At 49.1% G+C, this 24,626-nt stretch overlaps 1 protein-coding gene across 1 annotated transcript in view; it reads left to right on the top strand.

Annotated features, from left to right (window-relative positions):
* Positions 1-24,626, top strand: part of TBK1 (TANK binding kinase 1) — an 814,893-nt gene that overhangs the window by 735,813 nt on the left and 54,454 nt on the right. The gene's annotated exons all lie outside the window — the stretch shown is intronic.

Below are 24,626 nucleotides of genomic sequence, written 5' to 3'. Positions count from 1 at the left end.
AGCCGGCATCCGGAGACGCAGCACGAGTTCTGCAGCAGCCGCTCAGAAGCCGCGTTACCTCGTTGTGATCCTCATCCCGTGTGCTCACCCCACGGTAGACTGCCACTGCTCCCCAGCCTCATACCGCCACCTCCGAGGAGAGAGCAAGCACAAGACCCCACTGCTGCGCCATTCGCCGCGTGGACCAGATCCACACAAGAAAATGGCCGCCGCGATGTTTCAGAGAGCTTTTGTTTATTGATGTCGCCTAGCAACCAGCAGCTACGTGCTATTTACTTCTCCCGGCACGACCGGAAGGCGTGAGCCAGCACCCCGCCTCTAAGGCACCGCCTACAAGGCTCAGCCTGTCTGTGCCCATCCGTGCGTGACAGTGCCCAGAAAGCTTCACCCCCCTCCTCACCAAAGGAACTGCAGCCAAAAGGACTCTAGTATCCCGGACACAATTGTAAGGTACTCGTAAAACCATTAGATTGTTTTGAATGATTACTCACCGTTGATAAGACCTTTACCAGGTCCTCCTATCAGTGAGCTGTTCGGCAAACTATATCATCTTAAGGCACTGCATTTGCAACACTGTACTCTGTCTATGAATGCTCTTGCTATGGTCAATGATGTGCCACCATATGATGCTCTGCTGTCCGCCTGATATACTGTGCTCCTATCCCTTGCTCAGCCACCTAACTACATAGCCTCTCAAGCTGATCACACCCTCATCCCATTAACGGCCCACCTACCCCATTCTGACCTAAGAAAGAGTGCCCACAACTGACTATGGGACCCTCTGGTCCCTGCTCACGCCACATCCCACCCACTTGGTTCTTACCCGCACTCACTATTGCCAGCACCAATCCCTCGCATACCATCAACTGCCCTAAAAGCGCTCCTACCCACAACACCACCACTAAGCCACACCCCAACACACAAACTATCACTAGACCCATGCCTGTCCACTTGAGGAACCAAAATCTAGGTATCCGCTCCACTCGCCCCAGACACTACTGTCATCCACCCAAGCACACACCCGCAGAACCCACCACCCCCAATAAAAACATGCACCTCGCAAGTCAACACCAACAAAACCAACAACCCAACTAATACCTACACAAACACCAAGCATAGCGACAACCAGAAAATACAGCTTCAATGTGCACTCATTAATGCCCGCTCCCTAACTGCACATGCAACTGAGATCCATGACCTCACGCAGGACCTAGACCTTGACATACTCGCTATTACCGAGACATGGCTACATGAAGCCTCCGGACCAGCCATCTGCCAAACCCTACCACATGGGTACATCATCTTACGCCAAGACAGAACCTCCGGTAAAGGAGGAGGGGTTGCACTAATCCTCAAGGAGAACCTCAACGCTAGGCAGTTGAAGACCCACAAAGCTGAGAACTTCGACATCTTATCAGTGAAAATATCACCCTCTCCCAACGACACCATCACAATGATTATCGTCTACCGCCCACCAGGCCCAAGCCCAGACTTCCAAACTAACATAATACACACCCTAGGAGACAACCTGAAAGCCAATTCGAGAGTTCTTCTCTTAGGAGACCTTAACCTTGGGTTCAAAGACCCTAAAGACACAAAAAGTAAAGATCTCGCCAAAGCCCTCCTAGACTTAGGCGTCACTCAACGAGTGAACGATCCAACACACACCAAAGGTTGCATCCTAGACTGGATTGCCGACCACAACTGCACAGCTGACATCAGCTCGAACACCCCCCGCCCCTGGACCGACCACCACCTACTGCACTTTTCCATCCCAATAAAAACAGGAGGTAACCCGTACCCACCTGCACCAGCCACCTTGGCCAGATCTAAAAAACTGCTCACCGTAGACAGGCTACTCCCACTCCTGGAAACCTCAGCCCTCGCCCGCCCCACCTCTAAGGACCCAGCAACCTTAGCTGAGACTTACAACACCACGCTTAAAGAGATAGTGGAGGCCATAGCCCCACTGGAAAGGAAAAAAGCCAAAAAAAATACTCCATGCTAACTCCTGGTTCTCTGAAGAACTTAAGGTAGCACAGACCGCCAAAAGAGCAGCACTAACAGCCTGGCAGTCCAAGCCCTCTCCTCTCACTAGAGAGACTTACCGCACCATGGCCAAACTATATAAAAAAGCCTTCGCCACAGCTAAGGCAGCCACATACAACACCAGAATAGAGAAAGCTAACTCACAATCCAAAGAGCTCTTCGCCATATACAACAAACTTACTATCCCCCCCACATCGGCACAACCTACCGAGAAAAACGCAACCTGGTGTAACAACATTCAACATGCCATGCTAGACAAAATCAAAACACTCAGAAACAAAATCAAAACCCAACTCGAGAATCTGCCTAAACCCAGCTCACTGCCACCCAACCTCTCCAACAACCCTCCGGTAGGAAATACATCCGACAGCAAAAACCCACCCAAACCCTTTAGCTTTAGGGAAGTAACTATCCCCGAAGTCCTACATATCATGAAACTGTCATGATGCCCGCTCCCGGGGAGCCGGTTCAAGCCCGGCGTCCCCGAAAACGGACATCCAGTCCCCAAGGAAGGACCCAGCAACCCCATATAGGGGCCCTTTGGACAGTGTCCTGGCGCCTATGGCGCCAGGCTCATAAAAGACATCAGTCCTGGCGCCATGGGCGCCAGGCTCATTATGGGAATGCTTGGGTGCACTTACCTGATGCAGACCATGCTGCAAGATCCCGGCCTCCTTGAGGCCTGAAAGGAACTACTTTACCTGTGGGACTAATTTACCATCCGGGCGTGGTCGGGGAAGGATACATACCTGATTGGAGGAAGGATACATACCTGGAACTTCTTCCAAGGCTATTTAAACCCCACCCGAACAGCCACACGTGCTTCGCGTTGTTCTGCATCTAGCAGCTGGACGCTCACCGTGTCTGCTCCTGCATCCTGACTTCTGCCACGCCTGCCAGCATCCTGGATCACCTGCAAAGGAAGAGAAGAAGAGAACAGAAGAAGGAAAAGTCCTTACCTGCTAAATCCGCATCCCGGAGACATCTCGCCGACAATCCTGAAAAGGAAGACATTAATTTAAAAGCTCATTGCGTCGATCGCTGCAGCGCCGCATTCCACTCACCTTTACAGGGCGCCTCCATGTTCACCAGCGATCATCCGGATTCGCAGTCACGCCCCAGCGCTTAGGGAGAAAAACACCAGAACAAAAGGTGAGAGAGAGAGAAGGGAATAAGGAAAGCTAAATCTCCATGTTAAGACTTACCTGTTGATTCATTCCCTCTTCATTTCGGGTCCGCGCCACATCCTGGCATTTCCGGACCCCGGCCCCTAAGGGGAAAAAGAGACACCAGCGTTAATGAGCGAATGAAAAGACATTACCAAAAAACACTCATTAAAGACTTACCTGATTTGTACAAGGATTTCACCGCTCATCTCAGGTCAGTGCCTGTTCCCCGGCATTCCGTACCCCGGCCCCTATGGGGAAAAAGACACTAGCATTAGTACATTAATGCATGGACACAAGGGGAACCTCTTATCAAAAAACTTACCTGGAAGCCAAGCAAGTTTGGTTCTCACCAATCCGAAAATCCAGTGAAGTAACTGGATACCAACGCGCCCCTGCATCAGAAGCAGGATGGAGAGCTCGTCCTTCCAGACCCTAAGGTGAGACGCTACGAGAAATCACAGAAGGGTTTCAAGGAGGGTGAGAGGGGAAAGTGGGAGGCCGATTGCATTACCCCGCAGACAGTTAATCCCCTATTTTCGCCTACAGAAGGATACTTCTGCGAGCCAGACAAGCCAGATTTGGGGGCCCAGTCCAGTCCGTCTTCCGAACCCTGCGCATCACCTTAGAAGAGGTCACAGCAGCGTGTCAGTCAGGTGAGCGTAACAGAAACACACTAAGCCCTCATTATGTAAAGGAGACATCTGCCCAGCCAACCTAATCAAAGATTGTGCTACCGGACTTGCCCCCTTTGTCACTACCTTCATCAATGCCTCTTTTGCTAACAGTACTGTCCCGCCCACCCTCAAGGAAGCCTGGGTCTGACCCCTACTAAAGAAACCCACCCTTGACCCTGACTCCCCAAACAACTACCGTCCGATTACCACTATGCCTTTCCTTTTGAAAATTCTAGACAAAGCTATATATATACAGATCCAGGCTTTCCTAGAAAGTCACAACATCCTAGGCAAAAGACAATCAGGGTTCCGCCCCCGCCACGGCACAGAGTCGGCGCTACTTGACCTCAAGAACCAACTTCTTGAGGCTATGGACAAGGGCAAAATCTCCCTCCTCCTTCTCCTAGACCTCTCTGCAACTTTCGATCTGGTTGACCACAAGATCCTCTGCAAACATCTGACTGACACGGCCCACTTCTCCCAAGAAGCCACCGCCTGGATAACTTCCAGGCGGTGGCTTCTTGGGACCCTAATCCTTCAAGGTTAAGGTCTACTAGAAGGATAATTTTGGTGGTAGTTTTGAGGTTTTCCGCTAGCAGATGTGTGAGGTTGTCCTGGAAGTCTGATATAGGACCCCCCTGTGGTTAGTGTTCTGTCTTGTCTAAGAGACACAGTGGTGGGATAGCTAGGGAGATGGCAGGGCCGGCAGTATTGTGGAGCCAGGTTTCAGTGATGGCAAGGATGTCATGGTCAAGGTTGGTTAGGAGGTCATGAATTTCTGTTGTGTGAGCAGGGAAAGATCTGGCATTGATCAGCACACATTGTAGGTCTGGGGGTTGCATGGGGGTTGAGATCACGTTTTGACATTTGGCTGGTTTCCTGGTGGTGGAAGTGGGTTTCATTGTGGGTGTGCAGTGACTGGTTTAGTTGGCGGTCAGTTTGAGGCATTCAGTGGTTTGTTTATTTTCACTGTTGGCTTGTGAAGTTTGAGGTGCGTATCTGGAACGGAAGCCTAGTATTTGGTTTCTTGCATTTGTAGTTCTAGGGCGTGTCGAGTGTGTGATGGGTTTGGTGGAGAAGGATGGAAGGAAGGGCATAGACGGGATGAGTGCAAAGGGTGGTAGTGCAATGTTGGCCATGATACGGGGTGAGGTGCACAAGAAACAACAATGGTTAATATTAGGGGGGGTCGGGCATGGGAGTGGTAGCTAACAGTATGGCAACAATCAATTATATGCACAATCAGTTTGTGCAGTAGTGATCACTGGATGGCAGCAGTTAATTAAGTGCAGTAATCGGATTTGGGTAGGGGAGTGGTAGCAATTAATTTGGGCAGCAATCAATTATAGGCACAATCAATTTTGGGCACAGTGCGGCAATCAGTAATAGGCACAGTCCATTTCGGACACATGGCGGCAATCACAATCAATTTTGGACACATGGCGGTAATCATTTATAGGCACAATCAATTTCGGATACAGGGCGGCAATCTATTATAGGCACAATCAATTTTGGACACAGGGCGGCAATCAATTATAGGCACAATCAATTTTGGATGCAGGGCAGCAATCAATTATAGGCACAATCAATTTTGGATGCAGGGCAGCAATCACTTATAGGCGCAGTCCATTTTGGACACAGGATGGCTCAGAATCAATTGTCGTCACAGGCTGGCAGCATTACTATGGGCATACTTCCTTCCTGAACGGTAGAGCCATGAGGGTTTACTCTGACCAAGCATCCGCCATCCCTTCACCAATTGACTGTGGAGTCCCACAAGGTTCATGCACCTCCCCGACTCTCTACAATCTCCCTCTTCAATGACCTAGAAGAATTCGGCATATCATTTACAAACTATGCCGATGACACACAAATCCTAGTCCCAATAACAGGCAACTATGAGCAAGACCTCAACACCCTACAAAGCATATATGCCCGCATCCAGGCCTGGATGGCAGCCAATGGCTTATGCCTAAATGGGGGAAAAAAACGAAATACTATTGGTAGGTCCCAAGGAAGCCCTAAAAAAACTAGATGACTCGTACAACTCCATCATCGAAGACACAGTCATCACCACCTCCTCTGCGGTAAAAACCTTAGGCGTCTATCTGGACTCCACACTGTCCATGGATAGGCAAGTCAATGCCATCTCCTCCTCAGCTACCCTCACATCAAAAATCATAAATGCAGTAAGACCTCATCTCTCGCCAAAGAACTGTCTAAACATTGCTAGAGCCACAATCGGAGCAAAACTGGACTATTGCAATATCCTACTCCTTGGCACGTTCACAAACAACATTAACAGACTGCAAATCGCGCAAAACAATGCCCTCAGGGCAGCCCTCAACATACCTAAGAGAGAACACATCTGCCAGGCTAGAAAAGAGGCCCACTGGCTCCCGATCAAAGATCGCATAACGTTCAAAGCCCTCACGATCACACATAGATGCCTCGCCGAGACAGCACCAGCCTATCTAGTGGAAAGAATACACCAAGCCCCATCCCACAGACCTAAACGCGACAAATACTCTAACCAACTCTCAGTCCCAACCTTCAACAGAACTAAGGCTGGTGGTACCAGCTTTGAAGTCCTAGCTCCTAAAGCCTGGAACTCTCTGCCACCTAATCTCAGGAAAGAAGAATCCCTACTCGCATTCAGAAAAACGCTAAAAACCAAACTATTCAACTAAACTATGCTCCAATTAGGGGTGTCACAGTATTAGCTTTATGATGGTACAATAACCTTCTTGCCAAATGACGGTATATCATGGTTATCGTGGTATAGCAAGTGGAGTTAACTAATCTTAACAAATATTTTCTAAAAGGTCATACATTGTCAGATTTATCATCACAAACAAAACCAGGCACCCAGGGCCAGAATTGGGCTTTTCAACATACTTTCCACTGAAATGCCACCCCTTGCTTCCACCAAACACAAACACGCTTGTGGAGAGGAGGAGGAGGAGGAGGAGGAGGAGGGGGGGGGGGAGGAGAGCCCTGCTGCGACTGGCAAAGCGAACTGAATAGCTTTTCTTAGGTTGTCATTTAGGCTTTTAGCTCCCCCACTGGCTACTGGTGAAGATGAACATGTTGCCATCTTGATAACCTACATGCCACAGATCAATGGAGTCTGATGGTAGTATACGCTTGTGCGCATACACACACGCACACATGCACACTCTCTTTACGTTGCAGCCTTTAGTTTACTTCCGGGCCAAAAGGTGTTCAGTAATCAAGGACATGTTACCCTTTGGTATGGCAGCAGGGAATACGCACAGAGATGAGTAAATTTTGTAGTGTGACTTATTATATGTAAATTCAATGATAGAACCAGGGAAATCCCCCATTGTCATATGTTTAGAAAACATTATCCATTATAAATATATAAACCCCAAAGCCGCCAACCCAAAGTCCCGGGAGGATAGCTCAGCGGCAACGTGCGCGCATTGGAAGCAAGACGACACGAAGCAACACAGGTTCGATCCCCGGGTCCGTGCTTAGAAACCTCTGGGTGTTTAAGCGCGTTATAAATACGCAACTAAGACAAAAACAATTTCTTTAACAGTGCCTCGATGCCCGCGGGCTGTGTGAACGCTTTAAAAGAAAAATGTAAATTAAAAAAAAAAAGTAAACCCTTTTCCTTCTTGGCACTGTATTTATTCTTCCTATTGCTAACACACTGATTTTGTGTCAGGCACGTGTGGTTTATGGAATAGCATTAAAAACTGCTCAAACTGAAACTACTTGGCAGACGGCACATCCAACAGTGCCTTACCAAGACTGCGCAGCACTTGCTTACTGCAGCCTTTCCAAATCAGATTGAAAAGCACACTTAACAGTATGAACGGTATACCGGTATAAACAATGTGACGGTTATTATTGTTCAATTAAGTGGTTCACGGTATCTTTAACGGTATACCGTAATACCGTTCCATCCCTAGCTCCAATACTACATAAGTAGGCAGTTCCACTGTAACCACGGAACACCATCTCTGTCTGTTATCGTTAATAACAATTGTTCTCACTTTGTTCCACTGTAACCATGCAACTCCATACTCCTATCGCAAATAGACATGATCTATGCCTGTAACCATTTTTGTCAGCTGGTTACCAAATCAAATATTCTGTAACAGCGCCACGTTGCTCCCGGGCCGTGGGGCGCTTAACAAATCCAAAAATAAATAAATAAATAAATACTGCAGCGCACATCTTCCTTATGGGCAGTGTTACTGGGGTCTCCTAAGGTCCTCCTTTAAGATTATTTTTCTATATCCTTAAGTAACTACAGTTTGTAAAGCTAGAGAGATACTTAGTATCTCTCCCAAAAATCTATAGTCTGAGAGATTGGCACACCCCACCTTCAGTGGACTACCAAAGGGATACTTAGTTTCCCCTTCTCTCTGCTCCTCTGACGTTTTAGTCACATTGACAATCCCCTAGTTATGGCTGGTGGCAGTGGATGTGTTATACCAACTATTGTGTATTTTTTTATGCCACAGTCTATGTCCATAGCCTCGGTAGTGTATATTAGGGGTGCCCAAGTACCAACTTGGGGCCTCCCTTTTTTGCCATTACTAGAGTGGTTGTTCTTTGTTAACCCTTCTTCTACCATTCTGGGCGGGGGGGGGGGGTGTTTTGCCTTTGGTGGGAACCCTTGGGTATCTCTGTCTAGGCGGGCAGGAAGTGGGGGAGGAGCCTTACACCCCCTCGCTCCCCCTTTTCCTTTGTCTGCCAGGGTGTCTGAATAGGTCTAGCTCCCTCACAGGGTCTGGCTGTCCTGATTGGACAGCCAAACGCCCCGTTCTGTAAAATGTCCAGAGGAATGTGTGTTGGAACTGTATTAAGTGAGGCTTCTGGTGTGTAAAGCAAGTCGACCACAGGAAACAGAACTAACCGAAGAAGACGACGACCAGAGACGCCTGCAAACCCTTTGCAACATTGTGAAGCTGCTGTCCTGACCCCGTTTTCTATGCGACAGAGGAACTCCAAAGAGCATGTCTTCTTCCCTTTGGCTGGTGGGAACAACCAGTTTCAAGAGGAACTTTGAAACAAGCCATCTCCCGAGGTCCTAAGAGCTTCCAGAGCTGCAGAACACCAATACCAGTAGACCTGCTGCCCATTCCGAGTGCATCGTCGTGGAAAGGCTGAATCCGTCCAAATCTTTGCTGAACCCGTAAGGACACTCCAGAGATCCGATCCAACTCACCCAGACCCCTCACCAGAGTGTGGGACTGCAGGAAGCGAAGAGGATTGATTGGGTGTTCGATGTCTTTTTTTGGTGCTGCTGAAAAGGCACCAAAACTGCTGAGTGATCCAAGAAGTTGCTGAAAGCTGTGCTACAGGTCCTTCCTTGAGACTGCTGCTGAGAGACAACGTCCATTGTCCTGCCTTCCATCATCAGACCAAGAAATCCGGAGGTCTGGTCCAGAGCTGCCACATTGCGGAGAAGCCAACACAAACACCTTCTTCAAACCAAAGGTACTGTGGGGAAAAAGGTATTGCTTACCTGATTCAAAGAAGTCACTCCAGAGCATTGGAGTGCACGTAGAGGTATCCAGGGCAGCCCCCTCTTACCTCTGACCCAAGCCGCTGCTTGTGTCCCCTTCTCGAGTCTGTTTTTAGGTCGCCTTTGTTAGTTGCTAACTTGCTACTTCAATAACTTTATACACTGGAAGACATGTGCAGGAACTCTTCATAAACCGCTGTTTGTCAAGACTACAAGCCCTCTCCGAACTGCCTCTTGCTAGGGTTGTGTTTTTGGACTTAAAGACTTGCCAGGTGAAGAAACCATATCAAGAACCTTGAACTAAGCTCATGTTGCACTAACCACTTATTTTCCTCCCTTTAAGTGACTTTTATGTGTGTCTGCAGAGTAAATGCATTACTGTATAACCCGTTGAAAACTGCATAAGTGCGCAATTACCTCTAATACGATAACCTTGTCTTTTCCCTTTCTAACGTTGCAACAAATGTAACTGCAAACAAAGGCAAAAGTGAAAGTGCCCTTTGAAGTGTGTTATCTAGTATTCCAAAGTGTTCTACCGTAAACGACTGAAGTATTTAATCTGATTCTGGTGTACATATAATAAATATATATATTTTATATACATATATGTATAAATGCTTTTCTGCTGTGCCTGTCTAGCTAAGATTCAGTGTCCTTAACTACAGCTCACATCTTCCTCTTAAGATAAGCCTGACTGCTCTGCCACACTACCAAGGTCATGAGCTAGTACAGACTGATACTTCGAGTTGGGGATCTGCAAACCATTGGGATACCTTACTAAAGCCTTACTACCAGTAGGACTTTAGGATAATTCCCCTGATACTTCTTATAACAATTACAGTACTTTATGGTCGGTAAAAGGGTTCGGGGACCTCCGAGAAGGCTCCCTCAATGTTTTCCGGGGTTGGGCCTGGGCAAATGGTATGGACGAACACCCAAACGTGAATCCACCATCCTAGCCACACAGGAGAGACACAACGACTTTAGGTCAGTATTACCTCAAGCCATACAGTACCTCAGCAGTGAAGAAGTTGCAGACGAACGCCTTCATGATGCAGCAGCCACAGAGCCCTGTGCTCTAGCACCTTGAACCATCTGTGCTAGATGGAATTACCAATAAAATATCACAGACCAAATAACCAGACGGACTCAAATGAGATGGTAAAATACTGCTTTAATCTCAACGGAGTAAAGCAGGGCGAATAAACACTCATTAAATCAATGTCTTTTTGAGTATACTCAGTTTATATAATGCTAGATGCGTCATCTATGACATCATCCTACATGGCAAAACCATAAGACCTATCGAGGGGTGGGATTGGATTAGGGGAACATGTCTACATATAGAATGCCTAAATATTAGTTTCTCATTGGCGGCCCCTTCTCTGTAGGACACACCCTGAGCTACTTCTATCCATGTGGTATAACACACTCGCCCTAGCAGAAAATGTGGCAGCGGAATAATACTTTGCAACATTGTATGTAAAAGTGCATGGCAGGTTTTTCTGATTGGTTGGCAACCCAAATCAAGCCTTTGACATTTGCCTTGCTAGCAGCACATACATAGAAACAAAACCCAGGTGCTTGGAGATGCATGTTTTCCCAATTTGTCTATCCTCTCATCGGTAGGCCTCATGCCAGTGTCTTCTGTTTGAAGACTGATCTTGCCAGTCTGCACTGTCTCAGGAGTGTAGGTACACCATTATCTTAGCTTCAGACTTAATGAATAGCCCTTGTTTGCGAGCTCTTCATCATGTGTTACAAGACCATGAATGTGTCCATTTTGACAGTGCATTAAACACCATTTGAATCAGTTATGCTGGGTGCAGTTGCTCCTTTTGGCCTTTAGAGACTTGCTCACGCTATCCCATATTAACTTCATGCCCTTTTAATTGTCCAATATTTGGCATCAGTAAATGTTCGTGTTCCTCCTAATCTTTGGGAAAATATGTCCTTGCACATGGTCTGCTCATATACTCCCTTTGTGCTTTTCCTCCATCTCTCGAAATGGCATCCTTGGTTCAAGGCCAAAGTACTCCTCTATTTTGCAAGGGCAAACCGCTTCTTCACTTTAAGATCCTGGGCTCGTATTTTTAGGTAGCTGGGTTGATTGACATAAGCTGTCGTCCATTTTCTTTTAATGGTCATCCTAAACGTTGAATATATACCTCTCATAAGCAAGATTCTATGTATTCTTTCTACCTTGCTTTTCAGCGTATTTACAGGTATTGACCAGTGAGTCCCTTCATTCTTCTTTATGTTCATAAGTACTGCATCATGGAGTATGTATTTTTTAGTGCTTCAGTTACATCATCATTCTTAAGTATTTTCATATTGTTTCAGAATAGGTTCTTATTTTATGTCATTCTTTTACTGTCATCGGACTTTGTTTCAACACATCCATTCTGTTCATGGCTGCATTTTGACAGCTTGGCAAAGTGCATCCTTCTTGGTAACTTTCCTCCACTATGTCAGCTTGTGGGTACACTCTGAAGGGTTGTCTGAGTGCATATCGTCTCTCATATCCTCAACGAGGTGCAGGATCATTACAAGGATTCAGGCATGGGTTCCCCATTATGGCTCTTCATCTATCATCCCAGCGTGATGGTGGCAAGGGGACGGGGACTAAGGAGAAGACAGGTACCGCCTCCTCTACAGCCCCGTCTCTGGATTCTTGGTCTTAAGATGAAAGAAAGGGCACTGCATGGTAAATTGCAGCAGCAGTAAAGCGGAAAGGGCTCCCAGCAAAGGATTATGTTGTGCTTCTCGCAGCTCTGTGATTTTGGTGCCCTTTTCACTACACCAGATGAACGGTTGTCGTCTGATCGATTGACGCCTTTCTTGGTCTAACAATCTTGTGAGGGGACTTAAAGGAGTGGAATCGTGCTTCTGGTGGTCCAGCAGATTTTACCAAGGTTTCAGTGAGATTCGTTCTTCGGAAGATGATGCACAGCAGAGATAATGACTGAGAGGTGTGATACTAATGTTCCTGACTGAGAGGTGTGATACTAATGTTCCTGCAGCAGAGACCTCTGTGAAACCTGTAGCTCCCCCATTGGTGTCAGGTATTTGGAAATCTGCAGCAGAGATAATGACTGAGAGGGGTGATACTAATGTTCCTGCAGCAGAGACCTGTGTGAAACCTGTAGCTCCCCCATTGGTGTCAGGTATTTGGAAATCTGCAGCAGAGATAATGACTGAGAGCTGTGATACTAATGTTCCTGCAGCAGAGACCTGTGTGAAACCTGTAGCTCCCCCATTGGTGTCAGGTATTTGGAAATCTGCAGCAGAGATAATGACTGAGAGGGGTGATACTAATGTTCCTGCAGCAGAGACCTGTGTGAAACCTGTAGCTCCCCCATTGGTGTCGGGTATTTGGCATCTCCAGCAGACCTAATGACTGAGAGGGGTGATACTAATGTTCCTGAAGCAGAGACCTGTGTGAAACCCGTAGCTCCCCCATTGGTGTCAGGTATTTGGCATCTGCAGCAGAGATAATGACTGAGAGGGGTGATACTAATGTTCCTGCAGCAGAGACCTGTGTGAAACCTGTAGCTCCCCCATTGGTGGCAGGTATTTGGCATCTGCAGCAGAGATAATGACTGAGAGGGGTGATACTAAAGTTCCTGCAGCAGAGACCTGTGTGAAACCTGTAGCTCCCCCATTGGTGCCAGGTATTTGGCATCTGCAGCAGAGATAATGACTGAGAGGTGTGATACTAATGCTCCTGCCGCAGAGACCTCTGTGACACCTGTAGCTCCCCCATTGGTGTCGGGTATGTGGCATCTGCAGCAGAGATAATGACTGAGAGGGGTGATACCTCTGCGCTCGGATAGGATGCTCGAAGGTAAGTATACAATTCAAATATTCCAAAAATCCTTGCACTGGTGCTTTGACTCGTTATAATATTAGTCTCGGTGTCACCAGTGATTTTTGGAATATTTTAATTGTATACTTACCGTCGACCATTCTATCCGAGCGTAGAAGTATTCATTATCATTTTTAATATTGGGCAGCCACAATATCTGGGGTCCCAATCTAGCCACTGATAACATAAAAAAGAGATTTTCCGCCGCTGTATCTGACATATGTCTGCAAACCAATAATACCACATCTGCAGCAGAGATACTTGCGAAAACTGCACGCTCACGTGTTAGAAAACGACTAAGCGTTCATCTTCCCCAAACGGGTAAAATGAGTCCCATTAGTGTTCATAAGAAGGCCCTCGAGGCGTAGGACTGTGGTAGATAGAACTGTCGACAAATCTGGGTTTGCTGAAAAGGTATCCATATGCATTTATTCCCGGTCAATTGAGAAAATCGAAATCTAAATGTAAACCACGAAAATCCACCGTAAAATGTACCGACCTACGGAGTTAAATTCCTGGTAAATGTTAATCTGTGCTTAACGCTCTGAGGTGTGATGTTTTACCAGGCATGCATTTCTTCAGACACATGCTATCTAATGCCACAGAAGAATACACAAGAGTTTCCTATGTTTACAGTCATCTGAAAACTCATTCAATAGGCCTATTTCGATGTGTAAACCCAAATAAAATTCACATTCAACTGGCAAAACCCCAGAGACCACCCGATTTATGGGGAACAGGGAAGACGCTGATAGTTTAGTCAAAACCCAATAAAGGTTAGGTAGGCGAGCAACAAAGGCTTAGTCTCAGGAAAAGTGCAAGAGTGGTCTAGGGCTACAATGAGTCAACACACAGCAACACCAGTAATTCAAGTTACGCAGTAAGTATATCAAAATACAGTTATTTATGTGACCTTTAGATACTAAGCGTATAGAAATCACAGGCAGGTTTTGTCACAAACAAACCCTATAAAACATGTATGCACAACCACCCTTTGGAGAAACAGAAGTGCACATGGATCAATAACCTGTACAATACAGTTGTGTAGGCAGATACAGAGGAAAGGCAAAACTCTTCAGAATCAACAAACAGCTTCCCTTAATCTTATAAAGCCCAACCCTAAGGGTGTTGGAGGCCTTGTGTCCAAAAGTCACCAGTTCCAAAGCATATACCTCTTTGGGTAGGTTATTACAGGAATGGAGTGCCAGTGGTTATGATTAATGCAACACGTCCAAAATTAGATAGAAGTTCAAGTAAAGTTCAGATGAGTACTTGACTCAATCCAACCTACTAGTGAAGCATACTCAACCCAGTTCCACCACCAAAGGTGAGGCCCGAGTAAGTAAGGGTCAGGACTTAACACCCTAATTACCCTATAGCAGGCAGGGGGAGAAAGCAAGAGGATAGTACATTTGCCTTCTCTCCCCAGAACCTGCTCTGACTCCGTTTGCTGGCTACCACGATTGGAGGGCCCAGACTTCGTTCCAAGCTTGTTATTCTTTCTTGGTTCCTTTTGTGAGGGCCGATTGGATGCATAGATACTTTGTTTCAAGGGACTTTAGTTTTAATTGGTCGCATGTACAAGACTATGTTCCAGGCCGCTTCCAGTTGAAGACCCAAATTAACGCGAATGAAGACTTCCGCGGGAGAGACGGCCACAGAACACCCCGAGTACACGAAGACAAGATCCAATGAAGGCCACCATGGTCAGGCGACGGCAGGCATTGTACAGCGGTGAACACAGGAGTGCCCCAGAACACCTTCCCTTGTTGTGGGACTGCTGTAAATGCAGGATCAGAAACTTGTGGTGCAACCTGAAGCTCTCAAAGGCTCTACTCTGAATGACGGCTGCAGATTGGTAGCCCAGAACAGAGCTGGTCAGTCCACCGGTTTTTCCAGGGACAATTCTGAAAGCTCAGCAGGCACAAATCCTCGAGGAGGGGTTGGGACTGGTTGTTCCCACCGGCCGAGGGACCAACAAACGGCCTTCTGGAGATCAGGACCGAGGAGCAGAGCTTTACTGAGACACTATCAATGCTAGTCGGCTGCCGGCCTAGTCCTCATCCTCAGTGGGCTGCTCATCTTTATAGAAGTCTTGGTTCCAACGATGATCTGAAGAACAGCAGTCCTCGTTTAATCCAAGATTCAGGCTTTCGAGCAAGCCCACCAGTAGTAAGGATGTGCACTGTTTAAACAGCCAGTGGCTATCCAATCCTGCCCAGCAACAGACTTTCTGGCACCAGAGTGTGTGGGTTGGGACCAGACAGTCCCAGTCCATTCACGTTGCTCACATACACAACACCCGTTAGCTTGTGAAAGCCACAGCTTTCCCTCGGAAAGGGATTTCCGTATAAGGCATTTCCTGACCTGAGAAAGCAGGAAGAAAGCCAAGTAACAAGCAGAAAACCTTGTTGCACACCCCTCTTAGGGTGCTATTCACCTTTAGTAGCCATTCGCAGTAAATGCAAAAGTGCACAAGTCAAAAAAGACAAAAATTGTAGAACTATCACAGATGCCAGATAGCTATCCTAATTGCACTTCACTGTAAGGTGATGTGTGCAATTGTAAATTACAGATGCCTTAAAAGAGATATGGGGGAAGTAGACTCCATAGTAAAGGTAAAACACAGAGAACAGAGTTCCAAAAGACAGAGCCCATAAGAATGAATGAGGGGGAAAACTCTCCACTCGTTCAGGATTTAAAGAAAAAGGTCAAGAGGTCTAGAAAACAGTGTTGGGTGTCTCACTAGGAGAGCGGATGAAGCATACAAATAATATTTTCGAGGGGATTGGGTCCTCCGACGTATTCCATATCTATGACAGGTAATGTCCACAGCTGTGCTGCTTTGGAAAATCTTTGGCGTCTGCGTCGATGCGCCGTCCCCGAGGACCTCCTCCGACGGCCGACGTCACCCGATGTGATAAATAGGACGCACGACGCCCATAGCCTCAGTTCCGTTTTTTCCGTGAACGTGTTCGCTTCGTGAATCTCGGTACGCCTCGACTCGTTGGAGTTTGCTGTTTTCAATTCTCGGTTCGTTGAACCTGTTCGATTTGTGTGAAGACCTGTTCGTGGCGATGTCTTTCTCATCTTCAACCCCGCGTCCGGGCTTCAAGAACTGCGGGGACTGTGGGTCCAAGATGTCGGTCACGGACTCGCACGACGCCTGCCTCTGGTGCCTCGGGGAGGCCCACGATACGGACGACTGTGTCGACTGCCAGTCGCTCACGGCAAAGGCCTTGCGAGAACGCAAGAAGAAGCTGTCGGTAGGCCGGGTGTCTAAGCCCCGGAAGTCGAGGTCTGTGGGGCTTTCGACGGATGACTCAAGGGGCGACTCTCCGCGTCATCGTGGGAAGTCCAGTGGGTCTCCTTCCAGGAGTCGGTCTCGCCACTCCTCCGCCTCTTCGAGGCATTCCAGGAAGCGCCGGCATAGGTCGCCTTCCCTGTACTCTTCCGAGGACTCCGCCCGTCGGCGGGTCGCTTATCCCTCCATGCAAGCGACACTGGAGGAATGGGCTTCCTTCGGGAAGCATATGCTAGCGATTCTGGAATCGCAGGGCACCGGTCCGTCCGCGCCTCCGAGTGGGGTCGGTCGGCACCGGTCGAGAGACACCGCTCGTATGCCTTCGGGCTCGAGTGGTCGGCACGGCTCGCGGAAGAGGTCCCGCCCGACATGGGTAGCCGTTCTCGCCATGCCCGTGCCAGGTCCCGGTCCTCGACGCGCTCGAGACCGTGTGATCCTGTGCCGTCTTCGAAGAAGACGTCGACGCCTGGGCGCCGAGGATGTCGACGATTTCTCTCGAGGCTCCGCCTCAGAGGGGGTTGTCGCGCCTAGGTTGTCGAGAGGCACGCTCGGAGCCCTGGCTTCGAGGACTGTGTCGACGCCGCCGATACTGGCGGCGCTGCAGCTGCCGTCGACGCCTTTTCTGTCCACTTGGGCACCCTCGACGCCTTTTCCGTCGACGCCGGCGCTGACTCGTTCGGCGCCCTCAACGCCTTTCGAGGCGGTGGTGTCGGAGGGGCCCCGTGGCACGGGGTTTGCCCCTAGAAAGGCTATGGCTAAGGTCCAGTACTGCTTTGGTCCACAAAGGTCTTCCTCTCCCCGCCTGGAGTACATTTCAGAGGGTGATGCAGGCTCTGATGGCGGCCTGGTTCCGGTTACGGTTCCAGATGACCTTATCTCGGGCCATAGCCAGTTTGATGACCTGAGGCAGTCGCTGCATGATGGCAGTGGACTGGACACCTCTCCGGAGGTGGAGTTTTGTCGGTCGGAGCCTGGCACTCATGCCGATTCTTCATATCGGCACCTTATGTCTCGGGTTACCGAGTCAGCTCCCCCAGGGGAGTTTGTTCAGGATGATCTCACGGACATCCTTGATCTCGGTCCACCCACTGACCCGGTTTTGCCTTTTCATATGGCTCTGCAGAGAAGGGTGGCGGCGACTTGGACTGCTCCGGAGAGTCTCCTGGCAGTGGGCAAGTCTTTGTCGCTAAAATACCGTCCAGCCAGTAGCGACCCGTGCTACTTGTCTAGGGACCCCACCCCGGAGAGTTTGGTGGTGCAGGCGGCTACGGCCCCGGCAAAGCAGGAGTCGTATCCTACCATCCCTCCGGATAGGGACGACAAACGTTTTGACGGCTGGGCGAAGAAAGTGTTTTCTTCAGGGGGGTATGGCGCTTCAGGCGGCCAACTCCATATGTGCCTTGTCTCGTTTCACACACACTCTGTGGAACTGTGTTGCATTGGCGGCTGATCATATTCCCGAAGGGGACGAACGGGATGGTTTCCTTGCTATGGTTCAGGATGGCAAGGATGCTATGTGTGAGGCCGATTGGTCAGCCGGCGCAGGTTTGCGTGGTTGCGGAAGTCTGGGTTTGCTCCTGATGTGCAGTCCCGGCTCCTCAACATGCCTTTTGACGGTGAACACCTTTTTGGCAGCAAGGCTGACGAGAGCCTTTAGAGGTTGCAGACCTCCAAAGCTGCAGCGAAGTCGTTGGGCGCTGCAGTTCGCCAACCTCTGCCTTTTCGTCCTAGGGGACAGCAATGGAGGGGAGGTTCCTTTCGCTATTACTCGTCCTTCAGTAAAGCGAGGGGAGCTAGCAGTCAAAGGGGCCATCCTAAGAGTGCCAGAGGTGGAAACAAAGGTACTGGAGGTGCCAAGGCCGCTCGGGCAGTTGCCTCTTTGCCCTCAGGCAACGCCGCAGCCGCTACCACTCAGTCATGAGGCCAGGTCCCATGGTTCGCCGGTTGGGGGAACGCTGGCGCAGCATCTTGTAGAGTGGCAAGCCATTACTACGGATGTGTCGGTTCTGGAGATCATAACCCACGGCTACTGTCTTCCTTTTCGGCAGAGGCCTCACGACAATCCACCAGGGAACCTCTCTTTGAAGTGTCCGAATCCGCTCCTTACGCAAGAAATTAAAGCCCTGCTGGAGAAAGGCGCCATAGAACTGGTGCCTGTAGCGGAGAGGAACAAGGGATGGTATTCCCCTTATTTTTTGATTTCGAAGAAAGACGGGGGATTAAGACCCATCATGGACTTGCGCGGTTTGAACAAACTCCTCAGGAATGACAAGTTCAAGATGGTGACTCTTTCTCAAGTCCTCCAGGCCCTTCAACTTCAGGACTGGTTGGTGTCTCTCGACCTCAAGGATGCTTACTTCCATGTGCCGATCCATCCCAAGCACAAGAAGTACCTGAGGTTCGCGTTGGCGACTCGCACTTTCAGTTTCGGGTCCTGCCGTTCGGATTGACCTCCGCCCCGAGGGTTTTCACCAAGCTCATGGTGGTGGTGGCAGTGCATCTCAGGAAAGGGGGGATTCACGTCTACCCCTACCTGGACGATTGGTTGATCAGGGGGAGCTCTCCCGAGCAAGTCCTGGATCATCTGTCCGTCACCTGCCACTCCCTTCACAGGCTGGGCTTCTCCCTCAATTTAAAGAAGTCCCATTTGACACCCAACACAGCGGCTCCAGTACATCGGAGCAGTGCTCGACACGTCCCTGGGGCAGTGTTTTCCTCCTCAGGTGAGGGCTCTTCACATTCAGCAGATGGTGCACAAGTTTCAGCTTGCCCAGAATCTCCCAGCATCCGAATTCTTGAGACTGCTCGGCCTCATGGCATCCTGCATTCTTCTGGTGCCAGAGGCTCGTCTGTGGATGAGATCTTTGCAGTGGGCACTCAAGCTCCAGGGTCTCAGTCCTCCGGCAGGCCGTCGGACCCTGTTCAGGTGCCGCCCTCGGTAGCCCGGGACCTTCTGTGGTGGGCCGTCGAGGGCAATCTGATAGAGGGGGCCCCATTTTGGCTGCCCTGGCCGGAGATGACTATCATGACGGACGCATCCCTCACGGGATGGGGAGCTCATGCCAACGAGTTGACAGTCAGCGGTCGTTGGTCTTCGTCGGAGTACAGACTCCATATCAATCTGTTGGAGCTGAGGGCCGTCGGGCTAGCCCTGAAGGCTTTTCTGCTGACTGTGCGCGGAAAGAGTGTCCTGATTCTAACGGACAACACGGTGGCTATGCACTACCTCAACAAAAAGGGGGGGGCAGGGTCACTTCCGCTGTGCAGGGAGGCGATGCAGCTCGAGTTCTGGGCCATCCAGCAGGAAGTTTCGATCTCAGCGGTTCATCCGGCCGGAGACGACAACGGGACGGCGGACGCTCTGAGCAGGCAGAGCACGATCTCTCACGAGTGGGAGCTGGCTCAGGAGATTCTCCTGGAGATCTTCGCCCTTTGGGGGACCCCTCAAGTGGATCTCTTCGCCTCCAGTGTCAACCGTAAGTGCAAAAGGTTTTGCTTGTGGGAATTTCCTCCAAAAGGAGCCTTAGGAGACACGTTCGTGGTGGAGTGGTCATTCCCACTGCTGTACAAGTTTCCTCCAGTCCCCATCATCCCGCAAGTGCTGCGGAGGTTACGGAGGTTCGGTTCCCGGATGATCCTCATTGCTCCGGCGTGGGCCCAGAGGACCTGGTACCCGGACCTTCTAGACTTGTCCATCTGCCCTCCACGTCGTCTTCCCTACCGAGACGATCTGCTCTCATGGGAGGGGGGGGGTCAGGTTCTCCATCCAGAGATCAGATCCCTCAATCTTCACGCTTGGCTTCTGAAAGGTTGAGGTATAAGGATTGGGACCTCCCTGAAGACGTGATGGAGGTGTTGCTCTCGGCCAGGCGGTCGGCAACTAAGTCTCTGTACCGTTGCCGTTGGAGAAAGTTCTGCGACTGGTGCAGAGTTCAGAATGTGGATCCTTTTGAATGTGACATTCCCATGGTTCTGTCTTTTTTGCTTTCTTTGGTCCACAGGGGCTTGCAAGTGGGGACTATTAAACGTTACCTGGCGGCGCTGTCCATATTTAAGCGCTCGTCTGAAGAGTCTTCCTATTTTAAAATTCCTTTAATTTCGCAGTTTCTGAAAGGGCTCACTAATGTGTTCCCTCCGTCACCTTTTCTGGTGCCAGGCTGGGATTTGAACCTTGTTCTTAAGTTTCTTATGGGTGCTCCGTTTGAGCCTTTACATTCTTGCCCCTTGAGGCTGTTAACTCTGAAAACTGTTTTTGGTTGCGGTTACTTCCGCTCGCAGAGTGAGTGAGTTACAGGTACTTTCAGTTAAGCCACCCTTCACTGTGTTTTCTTCCGAAGGTGGTTTCGGAATTTCATTTGAGCCAGAAGGTTGTTCTTCCGGCGTTCTATCCTCCTCCACATCCTGGTAAGGAAGAGGAGAGGCTCCATAGGCTTGATCCTCGGAGAGCGTTGAGCTTTTATATTTCGCGCATGTCCCCGGTCAGAGTGGACGATCAATTTTTTATTGGTTACGCTGGAAAGCGTTTGGGGCAAGCTGTGACGAAACAGACTTTGTCTCGGATTATTTTAGCTATCTCCGAGTGTTACCGCTTGGCGGGTAAGGACCCTCCGGCTGGCTTGCGGGCCCATTCTACCAGAGGAGTGGCTGCGTCTACTGCCCTGCAGAGGGGAGTTCCTATTCGTCACATCTGTGATGCAGCCAGCTGGGCTTCAGTACATACTTTTGTACGTCACTATTCCCTTGATTCCATCAGAGGGCAAGATCTGGCCTGTGGCAAGGCAGTTCTCTATTCCGCAATTTGATTGGGCATGCTAAATTTGTATTTTAAATTCGTTCCCACTTCCTTGCTTGGTACTGCTTTGGGAGTCTGTCATAGTTATGGAATATGTCGGAGGACCCAATCCCCTCGAAGAACAAGTTACTTTCTTACCTGGTAACGTTCTTTCGATGGGATGATCCGACAACGTATTCCATATCGCTCCCTCCCTGCCTTCCCCGCTGCAGAATTTCTTTTGCGATTGCAGCTTGCGTTCCACAAGGCCTTGTGTGTCTGACTGGCAGAAAACTGGTGGCACACGTTCTGGGAAAAAACTATAACTGAGGCTATGGGCGTTGTGCTTCCTACTTATCACATCGGGTGACGTCGGCCGTCGAAGGAGGTCCTCGGGGACGGCGCATCGACGTCATCGACGCAGGACGTAGACGCCAAAGATTTTCTGAAGCAGCACAGCTGTGGACATTACCTGTCATAGATATGGAATACGTCGTCGGACCATCCCATCGAAAGAACGTTACCAGGTAAGAAAGTAACTTGTTCATCTCCATAATAGGGCCTTGAACAAGTTCCTGAGAAAGGACGGATTCACAATGGTGACGCTCCGCGAGATTCTCCAGGCTCTACAGTCGCAGGACTGGCTGGTGTCGTTGGATCTGTAGGATGTATATTCCCATGTGCCCATCCACCAGAGGCACAGGAGATAGCCGCGATTCCTCATAGGGGACAGGCACTACCAATTCAAGGAGCTCCTGCATTCATGTGTTCCCATACCTGGACGAATGGCTGGTCCGGGGAAAGTTGTCGGAGTAGGTTTTGTCTCTCCTCAAAATCACCTGTTTGCTATTACACAGGCTGGGCTTCTTACTAAACCTTCAGAAGAATCACACCACCCCAAGCGCAGAGGCTCCAGTTCATCGGAGCGATCCTGAACACTCGAGAGGGGAAAGCCCCTCCCACCCCCTCGATGAGAGAGTTGCCAGTGTCTGGCAAATGGTTGATCGGTTCCAGAGCCACGACAGCTTGCCAACGGCCTCCTTCCTCTGCCTCTTAGGCCTCCTGCATTTTTTAGTGCCAGAGGCCAGGTTGCGAATGCCATCTCTGCAGTGGCTACTGAGGGGTCAATGGACCCAGTATCTCAACACCATGAAGGATGTTCACAGGGGTCCTGACCGTTGGCCGACGATCTCACTTGGTGGGTCAACAGTGACAACAACATGATGGCGGGGGAACCTTTCTGGCCTCTGTGGCCCCAGTCAAGGGTGGTTATGGATGCATCCCTGAAAGATCAGGATGCTCACTGCGACGATCTGCAGGTCAGCAGCCTTTGGTTTCCAATGGAGAGCCAGTGTCATATTGTTAGGACAGTTTTTCTGAAGTCCAACTAAGGGCTTAGCAAAACCATTCAACTGAGGAAGTACAAGACTCCACTCTTAGTATAAGGCTGTAGCACCTGAGTTCATGGTACCGTAGACAGAGCAGGGAAGCTTATATTAGGAGGGAGAGAGGGCTTTAGAATCAGTACAAAGAAATACAAATGGTCCAAACAAACACTGAAATACTATGTACTGTAAAAATAAATTGTTTATGTAAATACAAGTAGGCCCAGACACTTCTTGGGGGAAATAAGTTCTATCACATTATGTGTAACCACCATTATAAAAAAACACTATGCTTGTAGGTACACAGACCTTTATTTGGAACACCTAACAGGAGTTCTAGGGAAGTCAAAACCAATAGTTACTTTTAGATTACTTTCAGCAATTTCAATTTCAGGGTAGTAGACCCTATCAATTGTACCGTGACGCTCAGCAAGAAATAACAGTCATATCAACTGGACATTATACTTTTCTGTTCTGATTAAACACAGATACTAGGAACAGTACAAAACTATAACCCTGATTCAGGATAACAGTTATTCTAGGGGAGTTAGACCGTGGGGTGTAATATTCAATTACAGTTGCTTTTCAGTTCAGACTAAGAGAAGCAATAACGCGAAACTTATTTTTGGATAATGTTAGGGAGAATTCTCTGCTTAGGCTGAATTTCCTAACCTTTGCTTTGCTGGATTTTTGGGGTTTCATTTTTTCTCCTGCCAAGAGTGAGACTCTACTCTTTTACCCTCACTGTTGGACATGATTTGAGTGTGTTTCTTTGAATCTAGAGGTGTTTAATGGGCTAGGGGGTATTTTACTCCATAGGGCTTCATGTGTTTTTGTGATGTGTGTTACACAGCACCCTCAGTACAGTAACACAGGGGTGTCATAGTGACCCCCCAGTATAGACTCCATACCCTGGGACTGACTACTGTCTCCCAGGGCATGTAAAGTCACCATTGACTTTACTAGTCTTAAATTCTGAACAGAACCAGTGCAAACCATCATATTGTGGACGTACTGGCTGGGGCAATTCCATTGCCCCGGGGTTTTAGTCGAGGGGCCACGTCTCCGTCCCCCCTGATCGAGTTTTGGCTGTTGGCAGTGGATACTACTTTTTATATTCAACCGCGAATATTTTCCTATGGGATTTCCCATTGTTTTAGGCTACTATCTTTATTTAATTATTTACGGTAGCCTCGAGCATACTGCCGGTTTATTTAATTAATATTAATTCTCCGGTTGGTATTTTTTGCCAAAACTTGATTCTAAAATGGCGTTTGTGTTCTCTTCTGTGACTCCAACCCAAGTCGAGCCCTTTGTTCCACTTTTTGGCGGGCTTCTCCACAGAAGCCCTCCAAAGTGGTGCACTCTGTCTGGGGTACTTAGGAGGGGTGGAGGGGGATTTAGGCACCCTGGACTAAGTTGCCTAGGCAACTCAAGTCGCACTCCGTCCTGATTGGCCCAAGTGGTGAGCTGGCCGGCTCACCACTTAGCATGTTTGAGTGACAGCTAGGCTGAGTGAATGGGGGTTTTCTGCATAAAAGCAGGGCTTTGGAGATTGGAACTTCAGAAGTTGCCACAGGACCTAAGAATCCGATGAGGGAGAAGCTGAGCCGACCTGCCACGACGCCACCACCGGTGGAGCCCTGCTGGACTGTCTCACCACTTTTCCCAACGACAGAGGAGATCTCCCACCGGAGAGTCTTCTTCCTTTGACTGGTGGGGATAACCAGTTTCACCGTCTTTTCGCCTTCCCGGCGTACTTCATGGCCGCCTTGCCTGTGCCAAGCACCCCGTAACCGGGATACCACGTTTTACCACGACCGCGAACAAAGGTACCACCTTTAACCGGAAAACTCAGCGGCTGGTTTCTTCCCTGGTAGTGCAACGACCTTCATCTTTC

This window comes from Ambystoma mexicanum, chromosome 12, assembly GCF_040938575.1.
Source record: "Ambystoma mexicanum isolate Mex_15411 chromosome 12, UKY_AmexF1_1, whole genome shotgun sequence".
Classification (NCBI taxonomy): domain Eukaryota; kingdom Metazoa; phylum Chordata; class Amphibia; order Caudata; family Ambystomatidae; genus Ambystoma; species Ambystoma mexicanum.
Note: the sequence above shows the minus strand (reverse complement) of the source record. Positions and strands in the feature narration are given on the sequence as shown.